The sequence below is a fragment of the Dipodomys merriami genome, unplaced genomic scaffold, assembly GCF_024711535.1.
Source record: "Dipodomys merriami isolate MVZ:Mamm:240054 unplaced genomic scaffold, mDipMer1.0.p SCAF_99, whole genome shotgun sequence".
Taxonomy (NCBI): domain Eukaryota; kingdom Metazoa; phylum Chordata; class Mammalia; order Rodentia; family Heteromyidae; genus Dipodomys; species Dipodomys merriami.
Genome location: NW_027206612.1, coordinates 295839 through 313022, shown reverse-complemented (window position 1 = coordinate 313022; position 17184 = coordinate 295839). Strand labels below are relative to the sequence as shown.

Genomic DNA, 17184 nt, shown 5'->3' with positions numbered 1-17184 from the left:
AGGCCCATCTTAATCCAGTGTGACTGTATCTCAACTCATGCCATCTGTAAAGTTATTACTGCCAAATAAGATCACCTTAATGAATGAAATTCTCTCCTCTCTTCCCCAAATTCATAGATTGATTCCCTAACTCCATTTTGACTGCATTTGGAGACAGGGCCTGGGGAGGTAATGAAGGTCCACACAGGATGGAAGGGAGCCTCATCCCCTAAGGCTGGTGCTCTTCTAGGATGGAAACACACCTGAACTCTGATTCTCTGCCATCTGAGGAAAGGGTGGCCATCTTTAACCTCTTCATGTTAGATGTCAGAAGTCTCAGCAGACAAGGCCAGTGCCCCAATGTCAGCCCCCAATCTCCAGGACCATGTGAAATGAGTGCCAGTGTTCAAGTCACCCAATCTGTGGTATTTTTGTTTTAGCAGCTAGAGCATACCATCATATTTAAGACTTTTCAAAGACGTAAATTTGGTACTGGTGAGTCCCTTGGTTATTTTTCATCAGAGATTATATAGAAGGCAGAGAAGACAATGAATGTTATTTATAAAGACCTTCACTGACATTTTGAAGTCTCATTTATCAGAAAAGCACTGTACAAGGACTCCCTTGGTCCAGTCATGTGAGACATTCTGGTAGTGGAAATTTCTGCACATGAGAACAATGGCTTTGGTAGGGACGGCTTTGGTTCAGTGAGGCTTGTTTCTGTGGTGTTTGCAGTCCTGCTGGTTTGGAAAGGTTATTTTGTTGTGCAAGTCTAATGCTGCTACTGCAGCACATACACTCATTATCCTCTTCGCACATGGACATATGGCACAGAAAGTTTGGAAAATACTGCTCAATTTATCTAAATACCAACTCACGGCCAGGCTCACCACAGTGCCTGCTGGGTTGGGAGCACACAGCTGTACAACCTTATCAGCAGTGGCCAGCGCAATGCCCACCCATTCACACGCTAAGCCAGAGTCCACATTTGCCTTGGCAGAACCCTGGCTACACACTGCAGCGAGCAGGGTGGTGAGGGAATGTGGAGGGACCGAAGATGGGAAAAGACAGCTCCTCTGAACGCCACATTAATTCACAATGTATTGCTAACTAGCCTGTGCCAGAAAGTTTGAGGTTGTTGTTTGTTACCTTTCTTCATTTTCAGGACTTTTCTCATCTGAACTGGTTCTCATAGCTCAAATTTTCAAGAAAATCATTGCACCCTTATTTTTGTCCAGCATATAAACACTGTCTGTTTCATACATCTTCCTGCAGGAAGCAGGATGGAGAATGTCATCTCTTACCTTCCCAGATGGCAGATCGAGGTGGGCAAGGAGCACTCTGGTGAGTCAAAGAAATGATTTTTGAAACACAGTATGTAATGATCCACTGAAATGATTCAGATAATCAGCTGTCATTAGAAACTCTTTATTGTAATCTGTTAATGTTCATTGCATTTTTGCTGTGCCAGTCAGTAAGTGTTCTGAGAGAAAGAGGTTTAAGCCATAATTAGGATTCGACCATAAGGAGTACATCATAGTGGGGAAACACACAACTCCCTTCACTTTGCACTCAAGACAATTTACCTGGCCTTCTGGACCAGGGCACACCCTGGAGATAGAAATAGTAATAATGCTATAGAATAAGATTGTTGGGGATCAAATGGGTTCAATTTTAAATAATTTTAGGACAGGTTCTGGTAGCACCACAGGAGGGGGGTACTTTCAGAGAATACATCACATACTGTTGCATGTAATCAAATGTATAACTTACATTTGGGCAAACATGCTTAGAAACAAGAGCTGGAATTTCCAGAGTAGACTGTCATACCCAAGGTTGCCCTGACTGTCAAGGATCTGGGACCCACCACAAGCTGATCCCACTAACTCTGAGCCCGCAATATCCTGTGCTCTCTCCTCTCTAAACCGACTTCTTTCAGAATTGTCTAGAAGGCAACAAGACCTCCATTTCAAACCATCTGCACAATATTCACTGTACCATGAAGACATTTTGCCTTGGTGTGACTTTCTAATAAAGAAGACATGCTCATCAAGGTCTTAGGCTGTGTTCCCAGGAAAATGGGTGCTACTTGCCTTTGTCAATAAGAATACTTAGTTCCCATTTCTACTCACACGGGCTCGGAGGGGGGAAGGGGGGGTGAAAACCAGCCTAGAACAAGGCTCTGGGCTCCATCTTCATCATGGAGGCATGCTTGGTATTCAGCTGAGGTCCCTGGTTTAGATTGATGATCCCTGGGTTTGGGTTCATGAGCCAGGGAGACAATGGTAGACACATGGAAGCAGTGGTGTCTGGGACAACACAGCACAGAGCACTGCCCTACATCTTTATCTTCATGACCCCCTTAGACTGTGGCCTCTTATCGGCAGGTACTGTGTTCATCTCATGGTCCACTGGCATCCACCCCAGTTCCACCATGAGGAAGCAGATGTGAGGGACAAACAATGGCACCCAGGGGTCTGGGCTCAGAGGTGTGGCTACGCTGGCAGAAAGGGAGCGCTTCCCTCCCTGGCTTTCCAGCCACTGCCTCTGACAATGGGCAGGGCCTGCCGGGTTTACCAGCAGGCCTGGGGCTGTGCGGAGAAGGAGACAGTGTGGGGCTCCTTCTCCTTCCTGCAATGTCCTCCAGGCTGTGGAAGCTTCCAGCCTCAGGTCTGAAAGTCCAGCTTCATCTCTTCTGAGGGAAGTCCAGCCCTGTCTTCCTACCTCTCTTCCTCCTAGGAATCCAGGAGAGGAAGGAAGGATGCACGTGTAGCCACAACATCCTAGGATTGCCACTGCTGGGAGGCACTGGGATTGAAGAGACCCAGCCTCCACGCCTGGGTTGAGTCTCACTTTTCTGAGATTTTTGGGGGGGCTGAGGTAACCTGAGGGGCTGCCTCCCATGTGCTAAGTAAGAAAGTGGCCTTGTGGAGCCACAAGGTGGCTTCAGCTACAGTTTCGTTTCCAAAGCACTCCAAGGGGCAAGCAGAGGACATGCAAGTGATTTCCCCTTCTAGTTCTCTGCAGAGCTCTTCCTGGAGCTTAGCTGAAGGAACCCAAGTTTTCCTTTCTTTTCATCCAGTGATATGTTTATCTGATTCAACTCTAATTGCAACTAAGAAGAGTGATAGCAAGTTAATTGTATTCCATTTCTACCTGGAAAAACTACCTGATAGTGTTTCAAATGTAAAATCGCACTAAGAATTCAAGTGGAGGGGCCACATCAAGCATCCTGTGTGACGCTACTAGCTCATGTCCAGTCTGATTGGTGATCGGGTTTTTAAAAAAATTGATTGAAGTTTGTGTGGTTGGCAGTACAACCTGAAGACGGCATACCATTGGCATGCTTTGTATTCATGGCTAAGGGAAGCTTTTCTTAACTGAGTGAAGAAATTACAACCAGGTCTGTGCTGCTGCCTGTCTTTCAAAGGCTATTCACATCTTCATCACTACACTGAGCTCTAGGTCCTAACCATAAATGCATGGTATACACAATGTATTTACTTGCCAAATGAGCTTCCTCCCAAGTATTCAAGACTTGGAAGGTAAAATTGTTATGATATGCTGCTTTTCCTAACCTGAAATTGGGAAACCCTCCAGCTAATACACCACATTGTTTAAGATGGGGGAAGCTTTTGTGCATTTGCTTAAGTAATCCTGCATCTTCCCAATTCTTGTTTATTATATTTTTACCATCTTCCAGTGGTGGGGCAACACATGTGTGTTTATGAGTACAATGCATCAGCATCATTATCCTCCAGTCCCCCTTCTCTCCCAACCCCACCCGTCCCCCCGATTTTCCTCATTTCCATAGGACATGCATTGAATATTATCACATTTCCCCCCTTTCCTTTCTTCATCCACCTTTCTTTTTTACCACTCTCCCACTCGACATCTTAAGTGCCAGCTTCCTGGTATTCATGTTTCTAGATAGTGCATTAGTTGTTCTAAGAAGTTTCACCAACCGAATTCTCCCCTGTATGTCCCATACTTTGGTTAATAGATTTGCACACAGTTGTATACCACCTCATTATGTTTATTTGTACCTGTATAAATTAATTCTAGCTTCCACTAGGAGAGGAAACGTGTGGTTTGTCTCTCTGGGCCTAACTTATTTCACCCAACATGTTTTCTCCAGGCCAATCCATTTCTTTGCAAATGATATGATATCATTCTTCCTAATAAGTAAAATTCCATTGTGCAAAAATGTACCACATTTTCTGGATCTTTTTGTCTATCGAGGGGCATCATAGGCTGTTACCATATCATGGTTATAGTGAATTGTGCAGCAATAAACATGGTTGTGCGTCTGGCTTCACTGTCTCCTGATTTGTAATCTTTGGGATAAATGTCCAAGAGTGGCATCGCCAGAGTAGTTCTGTTTCATTTTTTAAGGAATCTCCAAACTGCTTTCCCGTTTACATTCCAGCCCACTGTGTACTGTGCTCCTTGTCCCCACATCCACACTAGAATCTGTTGTTGCTTGTATTCTTGGTGATGACCACAGGTAATTGAGCATTAGCCCCTGTGAACCATGAGAAGGGAGAGGCAGAGCGGGAAGGCATGGGGCTCCCAGACCTTTCCGGGGACCCTACGCCCTGAAACCCTAATCTGAGCTCCCTGTGCACCTCGTAATTGAGGAGTTTTGTGAAGTTGCCTTGGACATTGGCGATTTCCCTCAATTTCTAGCACCTCTCTGATCCCCAGAGCTGAAGGGCTGCCAATCCACTCCCCAATCACTAATCGCTGCCAGTTTTCCGGGAGCTACCATCCCACTCTCCCCTCCATGGGGCTATCTAGCCCCAGAAATTTCTCTACATGACACCTCATCAGCAAACCAAAGGCAGAACATTCCACACACTGCAGGAACTCAGTGCCAGGAACTAGGGACAAAGATTTTATAGGATAGCACCTCAGTCCCCAGAGCTCTGGCTGTCCATGCCCACATGACATGCACGGAAGCATCGAGAAAAACGTGGACGGAGCCTGCAAACAGAAAGCTCTGCCAGATTCTAGGCTAGAGAAGCTCTGTCTTCTGTGGCTCAGCACTGGCCTCCAGGGCCATAGTCCAAACACAATCGAATTCGTAACATAGCCACAGTACTGAATGTCCCCGTCCTGGTATCCGTGTACACAGGAACCAGGTGCCCAGCTGCCCATCCTTCCACAGCTCAGCCACCTGGCTGCGGTCATCTCGACCCCAGAAAAAGCAGGAAGATGCTCAGGGAGTAGAGCCTTGAACTCAGCCACCCTCCTGATAAGTGGGCTCAACCGTACAACAGATGCACAGCCCCATCTTCTACAAGCAACCTTTGGGGACCGCAGGACTCCCAACCTCAGCAATTCCTGCTTGTCTAAGACCAGCTCTGCCAGCTCTGGGGGGGGGGGGGGAGCTTAGTCTCATTTCCTCCCGTTGAATAAATACTCAGAAGACGTGAGGGTCCTTTTGGCCAATGCATATTTTTCGTGCCTGTGCTGAGGCTCGAACACATGGCATGGGCACTGTTCCTTAGGTTTTTCCACCCAAGGCTGGCCCTCTACTACTTGAGCCACGGCTCTATTTCTGGCTTTTTGGTGATTAATTGGAGATCAGAGTCTCACAGTCTTTTCTGACCCGACAGACTTCTGGCTGCAATCCTCAAAATGGAGCTTCCTGAGTAGATAGGATTACAGGCGTCAGCCACCAATGGTCAGGCTGGCCAATGCAGATTTTAACGCACAGACTTTGAGCTGCAGACCATCTGTTTTCTGTGAGCCTTTGTTACATCACCCTCGCTTGCTTTCATCTGCCTGAGTTTTCTAAACCATTTGAATACTTAAAATTCAAAAGAAGCCTTTTATTCCCTTCCAACCTTACCAAACTCCTAACAGTATTCCTCCCACACAAGGTCCTGTCCACATAGGTCCCCTATTCTCAGAGTTTGTTGTTACTACACCCCAAGCCTATTTTATAAGTGATGACTCGTCTGCCTCCCAAGGGTACTGAAAATGTGGAGATAAAAGTGTAATCTTTAACAGAATGTACTAGAATTTTCTAGAAGTTCTTATGCTAGCAAACAGTGGAATACTGCCTGTTTCTCCAGGACCATCTCTAATCTTACTTGGAAGGGTTCCAGAACTGATACCATACTGTAAGAAATACCAGCCTGTATGAGCCAGAGGTAAGGGCAATTGTTTGAAAAGAAAGCACAAGAGCAAATATGGCCATCTATTTCTGCCCAAGTAAGAGGTTATCACTAACCAATATGAATTTTCTGCCAATATTGTCTCTCAGTACAGTATGTGGTTCTGAAGACTTGTCATTCATACATTTTGGCAACCATCCCAAGAAATATCTACATATTCAGGGCTAAGATCATGCGCTGAAACTGTGGTCAAGTTCCAACCCCCACACAAGCAACCATCATAGTAGATGAACTCCCGGCTTTCTAGATGTCCATAACAATGGTAATGCCAATATCACTTTGATGCTGGACAGGCAGGATATAAACCACAACTTGTGATTACAAAGACTTTAAGATGACTAAATGTCTATTTCAATTCATAGAGAGAAGGGCTTTGAGAGCTGACTTCCCTGAGTCATTGCTGAAAACATCCTTCATTGTACTAAGAAAGTTCCACCGGAAGTGGGACAGTTGCTCCAGCTGTCACATATCTGGTGAGTGGATATATGCAGAGTTGGAACCCAGGTTTTCCCCACTAGTAGTGAATATGAAATCATTTTCCCACTCTTTGCTTCCAGCGAAATACCTCCTGATAGCCTTTCATTGCCCCTTCACCCTGTCACAGCCACAAGGGATAAATCATGCCTGCAAGGTGCGCTGTGGCACGTGCCTGTGTGTGCCACCCAGCAGCTGCTGTGAGACACAGCGCTGCAAGTCATTTAGTAGCATTGGAGTGTCTGGCAATCTACACAAAGGAAAGTTGTTCACTGTGCTAACATTAAGACAAAAGTCACAAAACAATTGGAAGCACTGGGTTCTACTCTTGTGTACTCATGCCAGCTATGTTTGGTTTCAAGTTTGAATCTGTAAAATGGAATTTAATGAATCTCATTTTTGAAAGATGAACGAAGTGATTGGTGTGAAAACTGGTGAAATGTTTTAACTACAGGGTACCACGCATGCATTTGTTTTTCTTGTTATTTGTACTCATGTTGTTATGGACTCTAGAGATCCATTAAGTATGTTCCCAATGAGCCTATAGGAGTTAATTAGTGGGAAGGCGATGGTCAGATACTGCCCATAGTGAGGTCAATGAGGTGAATCTCTTTCTCTGAACACCAGAAAACACATGAAGGTAGAAGGAGCCCTAGTTAGAATTTGGAGGTACCATTTCTATCACTGGTTTCATCAAGGCCAGCGTGTCTTTGTGTCCCTACACTAGTATCCTTGGTCCACTTAGCCCTTTTATCAAATAATAACCTCTTCTCTGAGCCCTCAACTACTGACCTCTGAGCCTAGTCCTCATTAGATAGGTATGATTTTTTTGTCTCCATGAGAAGAAATCCAGTGCAAGGCCACAGAGGCCACAGGAAAGTAAAATCTGCTGTTGCTGTACTACTTCTGCTGACAATGAAGATGCTCCCACTCCATGTGCCAAGCCAGCCTGTCAAGATCGAGTGTGGCAGAAGCCAGCATCTCTACAGACTTCTGGCCTCTGTCCATCAGGCTCAGAAGGAATCCAGATACTGGAGAAAGCAGCTCATGACTCAAAATCAGGTCCTGCTGCTCACACAGCAAGACCTCTATCGAAAGGCAGAGTATAATCAGGGAATGCTGGAACGTGTCACCATCAATAGGAACAAGATTTCCACATTTATCCCCAGCTTTCAATGGGGTCAGTTCTATTATCCAAGGCACAAGTGTTCATTCATCTGCAAGCATCAGGATACTTCACACTTAGATGTCCTGGTGGGTGCAAACACATACACGTGCACACTAGAGTGTGCAGTCATGCTTGCACACACATACTTCACATTCATACACTCATGCATACATGAACAAACACATACACATACTCATGCATTAACATATATTCACACTCATGTATATACATGTACATTGTACTCATTGGCCAATGCCAGGTGTTGCTTCTAGGCTGGTTGATGACATCTCAAAAACTTTCTGATACAAATTTTTTGTGGCCTGGCAAGCTCATATGACTAGACTGAGCTATTACCTTTCTGGGGTTTGGCTTTTTCCCCCTTGTATCAGAAAGAAGCAAGTTAACAGAGTTAACAGTTAACAGTTAACTAGTTAACAGAGACAAGGCATTTTTCACCAAAATTAAAAATAATCCTTAAAAAATGTTAAAAATATTAAAAATATGTCATTCCCAATCATTAAAATACACTGTACTTATCAAGATAAAACCTCAAATATTTTAATGGACTGATGATGAAAGTACTTAGTTTTAAATTTTTATTTAATGAACGTAACAAGCCAATGATGTTTAAACAAAAAGGGGATAAATTATCCTTCTGATTCATTGTATTTTCATATAACTTGAGGTTATTGAAACTGAAATGCTAGGTGTAGTCAACCTGCTAGATTTCTACCACTAGTTAACCAATTGGAATGTGATAACTTGTTAAATTCAACTCCAGCTGAACTTAAGTTAAAAGTCTGTTATGCCAGGCACCAGTGGCTCATACCTATAATCCTAGCTACTCAGGAGGCTGAGATCTGAGGATCATGGTTCAAAGCCAGCCCAGGCTGGAAAGTCCGTGAGACTCTTTATCTCCAATAAACCATTAGAAAACCGGAAGTGATGTTGTAGCTCAAATGGTAGAGCACTAGCCTTGAGCTGAAGAGCTGAGAGGAACAGCGCCCAGGCCCAGAGTTCAAGCCCCATGACCGACAAAAAAAAAAAAAAAAAGTCTGTCATTGTTGGTCCCTGTCAGCTCTCTAAATGTCTCTTTGTAGCAATGGTGTACAACTGGATTAAAGCTGTAGACAACTTGGCCAGCTGTAGTTTTAGGTGCTCTGTGTTGGACAATTACCTGAAGAGAAATAAAGTGGGAGGAGACCTCACTGAGTTGGGCACTGACCACAGGTGACCAGCGTGGAGAGCAAGGCCTGTGTGGTTGATGGTTTGGATTTGGCTTGGCGTAACTAGGCAGGGGATCAGCATGATTTAATAATGCAATGGCAGCAATTCAGTGGCGATTCCTTTTCCACAGGCAAGAGCACTGCAGCTCACAAATCACAGTACTTTCACAAAGACTGGCATCTGGTCAACAGCAAAGTGGATCTGTGGCTCCAGCTCGGTCTCACATGCCCAGGGCTGCCCCTTTGCAAGACTCGGTTTCCTGGTGGGGGGGGGGATTACAACCCAGGAGATATAGGGGTGCTCACTTTATGGGCCTAAACACTGTAGCCTTTTGTCTGCTGTTCTTCAAAGCCCAGATCAAATAAACCCTGTTCCACTTAAGTGTTCAATGGTCTGTTTAATCATGGAATCTTAGAATTAAACCCTAAGAGTGGGAAATGGGTATAAAAGGAGGTCATGAATTGAAGTTGGACTGTGATGTCAAGATCAAGTAGGGAAGGGCATTCTACACAGGGGAAAGGCCTTCTGTGTGGCTGGCACGGCCTGAGCACTGGGACACCCTCAGCATTCATATATGAAGCCATGACTTTCGTTGTAATGGTATTTGGAGGTGGAGTTCTTGGGAGGTAATTAGTTGAGGCCATGTGGAGACTCTTCATGATGGATGTAGAAGGATCAGTGTCCTGAGAAAAGAAGAGCTCCCTGTCCTTCCTCTGTGCACAGACATGAGGAGGAGTTAGCTCAGTGCAGGCCAGAAGGAGAGCCTGGTCAGGAATCCAACTAGTCCATACCTTATCTTGGACTCTCAGCCTCAGGAACTGGGAAAAGCTAATGTCTGTTACTCAAGCACACTGTGTATGGTGTTTTATAACAACAACCCAGGCAAACTAAGAAGAAATGAAAAGCATTTGACAGATTTCAAGCCAGAGAATATGATAAGACTTTACAGACAGATATTTCTAATTATATAAAAGTAAACCACACTTTTGAGTATCTATTTGTTTAAATAACTACGGGCATCAACAAATGTTTTCAGTAGAGAGAGCCAGAGAGTAAATATTTTAGGCTTGGCAGAAGATAAACAGTTTCTGTCTTGGGGGCTGTAAGGCTGAGGTTTACAGACCTGTGTATAACACAAGATATTTTCCAAAAGAAACCAGTAATTTCTTCAAGACTTGCTTTTGTTTGCTGGGTTGACATCTCCATAATTATTTTTACAGGGAATTTACGTTGTGTCGTTTTAATACAAATACAATTAATTAGGTGCATAAATTACTTCTTTGTCAGTGTCTCTTATGGAATCCACATGCAGAAAATGCACCAGGAGTGACCCATTGCCATGAGCATACAAAGCATGCAGATGTGTGAAGAATATCTCAAGAGCCAAACATAGCTTCACAGGGCCCCATCTGAGGATCGACTCCTGCTTGTATCTAAAGTCATCAACCCAATACCCAATGTCCCAGCTCATGGTGGTTCATCTTCCATAATGAAAGGACACTCACATATAGGAAATGTCACCATTACAAGAATGTGGTTACCTTTTCTGGGTTACCTGAGGTGCAAACATAGGTATGGCTTTGGAATGACTTACACAAACTTCTCCCCTCACAGGAAGATTTTCCATCCCCTACTCTGCCCCATCTTGTTCGGACAAACACAAGTACCCTTTACATTCAGCACAGATCAAAGCGGATGCCCTTCTCTGGCATAAAAGGCTCACACTCCATTGAGTATGTGGCTTATATTCTAGAAGGGAAAGACCTCATTTTCATCTACCCTTTAAAGCAGACAGTGAGCATCTTACCTGAATTCAGGTGTGTGTTCCTCCTGGAAAGAGTCTCACACCCTTCCCGGCCACTTAGTGACTTTGAAACTCAGAGACCTGTCAGACCTCACATCTGGTGAGCAGCTGACTGCAGCATTTGGACCCCTGTCAGTTATTCATTTGGAGCCTCGTCCTTCTCAGCACATCAGAAACTTTCTGTCTTGCGCTTAGTGAGTTCACCAAACCTCAGGTCTCTGAGTCAAAGCCCCCTCCCATCTGCTCTGAAATGGGATCCCCGATTCTCAGGTTTCACCTTACTGTGGACCCCTTCCTTTCCACCTTCGGAGAGGAAGATCCCCTGGTGTCAGGATGCAGTCAGAGCGAGGGTGTGGCGGGGGGCACGAAGGGACTGGAGTCAGGCGGCTGGAGCTGAGGAGGCAGCCACAAGTTATGTCAACAGAGCAGGGCGCAGGCGACGGAGCCCTGGGAGGAGAGCCTGCCTGCCCACAGAGCCGCCAAGTCTAGACTCCAGATGTGCACGCATGGCTGCTCGGCCAAGTCAGCTCCAGCGGGTAAATATTCCTACCAGATGACAGCGGTCTCCTGCCGCAGGGATGAGAAAGGGCAGAAGTAGGGAGAGAACAAATGCTGGGTACTGCTAGGCCTTAGGAGAGGACGTGTGCGTGCACACACGCACACACATGCATGTGCACACACGCACACACACATGCACACACATGCACACACACATGCACACATACCCATAAGCCCATAATGTACTTCGCCAAGATGTAATCTTATGTCAGTAGATCATATATATCCTGATATTCTCTTGCTGCATGGGAAGAGTTCCAAGATGCACAGAAGGCTGTAGACATGAATTAGACACTTAAAATGAGCTGACTTCATGTACATGGAGGGACACGAGCACTTTCTTGACCTCCTGGTCTTTACCCTTTAGAATGTTGAGATCTGAGGAAAAGGCAGGTGTGTAGGTCAGCTTTCTGTCCCTGTGACAGAAGAATCTGAAAAAAAACAATGAAGGAGAAAAGATTTGATTTTAGCTCACAGTCTGTCTCAGTCCATGTTTGCTGGGCTCCTTTGTTTCTGGGCCTGCGGTAAAGCAGAATGCCACGAGGGAAGCATGCAGCATGGCCCAAAGCTGCTCACCTCTTAGCCCTCAGGAGAATGAGAGAGGGGGGGGGCCAAGATGCAGTCCCAAGAGCATGTCTGCAAGATCCTGCTTCCTTCAAGCTTCCATCATCTCCCACAGTCCATCCAATTAGGATAGTCCATCGATGGCTTGATGCACTGAGGTCAGACCCCTCATGACCCAATTACTTCCTAATAGCTCTTCCACTGCACTTTGCTACATTGAGATCAAGCCTTCAGCACATTAATCTCGGGGGAAATTTCAGAGATAAAACATTGGGCTGGGAAGGAGGCTCAGTGGTAGAGAGCTTGCCTCGCATGCATGAGGCCCTGGGTTCAATTCCTCAGCACCACATACACAGAAAAAGCCAGAAGTGGTGCTGTGGCTCAAGTGGTAGGGCGCTAGCCTTGAGCTGAAGAGCTGAGGGACAGCACCCAGGCCCAGAGTTCAAGCCCCACGACTGACAAAAAAAAACAAACAAAAAAACATAATAGCAAGATTAAAAGAAAGTTTTGAAGCATGCAGGGCCATGAAATGTCCGTTTTGTGTGAGAGCTAAGAGTTGTACAATGTTTTAAGAAACCAGCACAGACCTGCATAACAAAACTCTAAAAATACGTCTGTCCTCTAGATTCCCCCAGCCCACACGTTTACCGCCGTCTCCCACGCCAGCCCTCCCCAGAGCCACACTCCGCATCACCTTGGTTACAGCTAGACCCAATGATGTCATCTCAAAAATGTGACATTTTACGTCTGCTTCAAGCAAGAGGAGGGGAAGAACACAAGGTTTCAATAATTCTACAGTTGTAATATCTCCTTGCTTAAAATATATTGGCACCTGGTAGGAGGTAAGGTTTCACTTCCTTGTGAAATTGCAGCCTTCCATATGTCAGAGATAGCAGCTGAAGCAAAGGAAATGCTAGGAATCTTTTTTATGAACTCCCCCTCTTCATCTACAGACTCCCAAGAGGCTCTTACGCACTGGTACAGTCACTTGCACAGAGCTCTTACTTTACTATTGGAGAGGATGAGCTTAAAAGCAACAGACAGGAACTGGAGTTTACAGCCATTCCTTTTGGGTGAAGAACAGACACCTGAAGTCCAGGCAATAGCTATTCACCCATCCACCAAGACCTTGCTGATCCTTTGCTTGCTTATTTTAGCCTTTAAAAGCCTTGCAAGTGTGTTATAAAACCACTGATTATAGCAGAGTCTTAGGGACAGTATATGGCTGAGGTGAGTTCTGAAGCCATTCCACCTGCTTCTGGATGCAAATCTGGTATATCCTGGGAAAAGTTCAGTGATGGACACCAGGGTCATGTGAAACTGACCACTCCCTCTTCAGCCATCAATTGGATGAAAAATAGTATTCCGTTTTATTTACAAAACTTAACTAACTTATGTAATTTTTTTCAAGGCTATCATTAAATGTGAAGTCTCTTCATTCATGTTCAGATCAAAATTGGAACTTACTTCCCAGGTTTGCTTAAATCAGAAAATCACAATGCACAGAATTTCAGCTAAAAACAAAGAGCATCTTTGACCTTCACTGCTAAGTCACAGACCTGAACTTGGTTAAAAGTAGCTCATTGAAATATGCATTAATCTGTCTTATGATGTTTATCTTGTTTAAGGGGTCACAATAAGAGCTCCGTGAGCATTACAAAACATCACAGTACCTCCAAGTCAAGCATTAACATTTTATATTCTACAAACATCATAAATCATGATGAGATTTGCAGTTGTTAGTATTTTCATTTTCCATTATTTGTATAGTCAGTGGAACAAAGTGCATGCCACCCACTTGTTCTTTATCCAGGAAAGATGAGATTTGATTGGCTCCAGTAAGGGAGAGAGAAATGGAGGCTCTCCAGAAGGTTCTGTGCTTGGCCTTCCTCCCTCTGATTTTTGACATCAGAGATCCCAGCTGCTCTCAAACTTTTATTATTTTCCTATGGAGTAAATGTTCCTGACTGTATCTTCAGCCGTTCTATCTGGCTATGTCCCAGAGCTGTCCCCTGGGAGGCCCAGCCCAGGCTTCAGTCCTTCCGTCTCCTCCCTACCCCTCCTCCTCCTCCTCCTTCACATCCTCTTCTGGGTCTTCTTAGTCATCACTACCAAAGATATGGACCGTCTCCAACTGACTTGTCCCCACACCCACTGGATAAGAGGCGACCACAGGCAGTGTCTTAGAACACGCAGCTTCCGCTGGAGTGCTGGAGTGGAATGGTCCTCCTGCTGAAAGCTGGAGGTCAGAAGTCTCTGCTCACTGCAGAGACTGACAAAGGAAAGGTTTGTTCTCTCAAAAAATGTCAATCAGGGCCAAAGCTCCTGAGAGGCTGAAATCAGGTCCATTACTCATAGATCCCCTTTCTTTTTAAAGCTCCCCAATTTAAAAGTAGCCATTTTCAAGGGCCTTAAATAGATTGCCATTTAAAGCAAGCATACCTAGTCTCTCCAAGGTCAGTTGACCGATAGTCTCATGACAGAGGAGACATCTCTTAACAGCCCAGTGGAGAGAGTCACAGGGGTCATGCACACAGTGGGGAAGGACTTGGGGGAACATCTTGTAATTCTGCTGACCACAAGACATAGCTTGTACATCCATAGATATGAGCTTCATTGATCCCCAAAGAAAGGTAGTCATTAGAATAACAGGTTCTGAGAACTTTATCATGTGTTGGTTGGAAGCAAGTCATCTTTTCTAAGTCTTAGTTTCAAAATATAGCAAATTACAGTAGCATATATATATATATATATATGTCAACATATATATACATATATATGTATATACATATAAAGAGTTGCCACAAAGGATAAATGACTTCATGCATATCACACTCTAAATGTCCCCAGGTCTTAAACATCCACTACGAGGTAGGCTTTGCTACTTCTTACTATGCTTCTGGGAACAATGGATAGAGTATTTGAAATCTAGATCTTTCCCAGAATACCTAGAACATATGGCCTCCAAACTTAGAGATGGAGCACCCAATAAGAAATATATTTCTGGAGAAAAATCCCTTGGAAACTGGCAGCTAAAAGGATAAATTTTGTAACATACAAATCCATTTGCCTCTGGTAGGGTACCTATGTTCTTAATGACAGCTCCGATGTCCCTTAATAAAAGAGTTTTCAAATGTTATTTGAGACAGAATTATATTATTTGACAAAGTCTGAGTAGTATCTAAGGATAAAGGAAAATCAACAAGAATCAAATACCTATGTCTGCATTGTTTGATACTTTACCTCCTCCTACATCAGAGCTACTAACATTTCCCAACATCCTACCACTGTTACTGACAATAACTTAAACTCCGGCTCTTGCTGAATGCAGCTTTCCTTTCTATCTAAGTTCTTTGGATTCTGTTTCTCCCATCACAATGCAGGAGCTTCTCGGGGAGCTGAAGAGATCACTTCCAGCCAACAAGGCACCCCACTGACTGGTCAGGATATGTGGGCCACTGGGAAGGCTGCAATTAAGACTGATTATTGGAGATAACACAAAGCCTCAGAAATGTCATGATAGACCCCAGGAATTGGAGAGGGAAATTACTTTGCTGTCCCATTCCTGCATACCCTATAATCCTACTGTGTATCCCCTTGGCTCGGTCTCTTCTCCTTTCCAGCAGCCCTCCTTGCTGGTTACCAGCCATGATGTCTGTGGTATCATGGGAGGAAACTCCACAGACCCTGCACTCATGTAGGGATTGGGTGGCAGTTCGGGTTTGTAAATGAGAAATTGTGTGAAAGGAGAAACATCTCTGTCTGCTGACTAAAACTCTCCCTTGTTCTCCTGCTAACTTGCATTTCTGTCCCTTCCTTTTCCTTTCTTTCATTTATCTTTCTTCCTTTCTCTCTTTTATCTCCTTCATTCCTTTCCTTCTTTCTTTCCCTTTCTCTCTCCCTTCCTTCCTTCCATCTGTCTACTATGTTAAGGTTTTAATTCAGGTCCTTATACTTTCTAGGCACTTAAACCAGGCTCCCAACCCTTTTTGTTTTAGTTATTTTTCATATAAAGCATATCTTCATTGGCGGCCAGCCTCAGACTCCATTCTCCTGCCTATGCCTCCTACAGAGGTGATAGAGCAAGCCTGAACCCACATGCTCAACTTCTTTGTTGAACTGAGCTTTCGCTATCTTTTGTCCAGACTAACATGAAACTAGGATCCTTCATCTCTCTGCATCTCAAGTAGCTATTACCACAGGTGTACGCCCCCACACCAGGGCCCTGGGCTCTCATTTCTGCACCTGCACATCATGATAACCTCCGTTATTACCTGACTTACCTCCCATCACTCTTGTTCAGGTAAGCAGATGATGGAGGAGCTCTCTCTCTCTGCTTTTGAAGTCTGAGTAAAAGCAGCCTAAACCAAATCCTTGGTGAGAACTGTTTTTGGTCTGTTCTGTGCTGCTATAACAAAATACCCAAAACCCAAGAATAGAGCGTTTCCTTGGTGCTGCATAGTGCTAAAGGCTAGGGAGTTTATCACCATCTGATGAGGGCCTTTCTGTAGCATTATAACAAGGTAGTGGGTGTCACATGGTGAGATGGAGAAATGTGTCAGATTGTGTCTCCCTTCCTCTTATAAAGTATCGTTTCCAGCATGCATCCCCTCCCCAGCCCCCGACAAACCTCATCTAGTCCTGAACGCCTCGCAGAGTCCTCACCTCCAAATACCAGTGTGTGAAATTGGGGATTAGATTCCCAAAGTATGAAATTTGAGGAACACATTCAATCCATAGCAGCTATTTCCCTACAGTTTCTACCAACACTTCCATTCCACCTCCTGTGTCCTATGCTCACATTTGTTTATCATTCATCATTAAATCCATCATTTGTACTTCTAGTTTTGTAATCTCACTAGGAAGTGACTGCAGGCATCCCATCGGCCATTGTGCATTCACCCAGGCTGGGGTTTCTCCACGTCAGCAGGCAGCCAGAACAACGCACAGCAACACAACCTCTTCTGACCTGTTTTGATGAATGAAATAGTCATCTTCTTGTGACAGAAGGCCCTGTAGGTTGGGAAGGACTTTGGAAGTAGTCTGATCACTGTGAATCAGTTAGTAAAACTCAGGTATGACTGGTACTTCAGTCAATTCAGGCCACTACAACCAAACACCACAGGCTGGTGGTTTACAGTCAATGACAATGTTTGGCTCATAGTTCTGAGGATTGGGAAGGCCCAGGCCAAGGTGCTGGCATGCTCTGTCTGGTAAGAACCTGT

The 17184-nt window shown here is 44.6% G+C and overlaps 2 long non-coding RNA genes across 3 annotated transcripts in view; one reads left to right on the top strand and one right to left on the bottom strand.

Annotated features, from left to right (window-relative positions):
- Positions 1-977: 977 nt before the first annotated feature.
- Positions 978-9313, top strand: LOC138822108 (uncharacterized). The gene is made up of 4 exons (XR_011370354.1): positions 978-1113; positions 1255-1323; positions 6527-6637; positions 9164-9313. It is a non-coding gene; the product is annotated as an uncharacterized lncRNA (long non-coding RNA).
- A 2129-nt stretch (positions 9314-11442) lies between these two features.
- Positions 11443-17184, bottom strand: part of LOC138822109 (uncharacterized) — a 28265-nt gene continuing 22523 nt past the window's right edge. For both annotated transcript variants that reach the window (XR_011370355.1, XR_011370356.1), the window contains exon 3: positions 11443-11826. This is a non-coding gene — a long non-coding RNA (uncharacterized lncRNA). The remainder of the gene's footprint in view (positions 11827-17184) is intronic.